Here is a 1,087-nt window from a genome sequence, read left to right as displayed (position 1 = left end):
TTCTCATCTGTACCCAACTCTGGTTTCCTACACAGTTGTACAGCCCTTTTGTCTTTGACTTCTAGCCACTTAGTAACTGTGCAGCCTTGGGCAAGATGCTTCACTCCTCTGGGCCTCAGTTTCCTTATCTTTTAGCTCTAAGATTCTCATCTCTGACGACTTCACATACAATGGGGTCCAGACTGCCAGTGTACCGGGGGGAGGCAGAGCTGTGTTTCTGTTGGAGCTTCTGAGATCCTCAGGATTCAAAATCTTTCCCCAGAATTCAGAAGGAATTCATGGCTGTATTTCTCCCTGTTTCATAATGTGCTATTTTTACAATGCGTGTTCAGTCAGATTGTGGGTCAACTACAGGATACATCATGAAATAATCCTTCCCTAGGCTTCCCTTCTGCTCAGACTGGGGCTGACATGGGTCACACAGCATGTGACACTGCACTTCACCTGCCTGCTTCCCTGACCCCTTTCTCTGGGGTGGAGGAGACGATGAAAGGAGCCCAATCATCTCTGGGCCCATCTTCAAAGAGAAGGCAGAAAGATAGAGCAGTACAGATGTGCTCTCAGTAAACAATAGTCCTATGATGCCAGCATTATCATCATCCCTTGTATTGTATGTAAAACAGACCAAAGTACATAGGTAGTAGAACTAGTATGTGGTCTCACATCTGTCTTGGCTCTAAAACCCACACTTGTTCTCCCATAGAATCCACACTCTCCAGTAGAAGTCAAAGACCTATGTAAATCGAGCACAATTTCAGAAGTGCCAGGAAAACATCCTCTGTCTTCCCCAAACATCCATCATTCACTGGCTTATGAGCCCCAAAATGCTATTAATTGATGTTACCACCTTTTAAAAATTCCCCTAAGAGAAGAAACATAGTTAGGTACAGGTTACTCAACTGGGATCTTGCTCTGGAAGCATAAGGAAGGAGCCTCACGAAAGGGGAGAAGAGAACAGAACAAAGAAAGCTTGGAGCTCTGAGTGAGTGGAAAAAATCCCTTCATCCTCCATTTCCCTGTAAGACAAGAATTAGGCTCAGGGGGCGCCTGGGTGGCGCAGTCGGTTAAGCGTCCGACTTCAGCCAGG

Source organism: Herpailurus yagouaroundi, unplaced genomic scaffold, assembly GCF_014898765.1.
Source record: "Herpailurus yagouaroundi ecotype Mexico unplaced genomic scaffold, PumYag 28, whole genome shotgun sequence".
NCBI classification, from domain to species: Eukaryota; Metazoa; Chordata; class Mammalia; order Carnivora; family Felidae; genus Herpailurus; species Herpailurus yagouaroundi.
Note: the sequence above shows the minus strand (reverse complement) of the source record.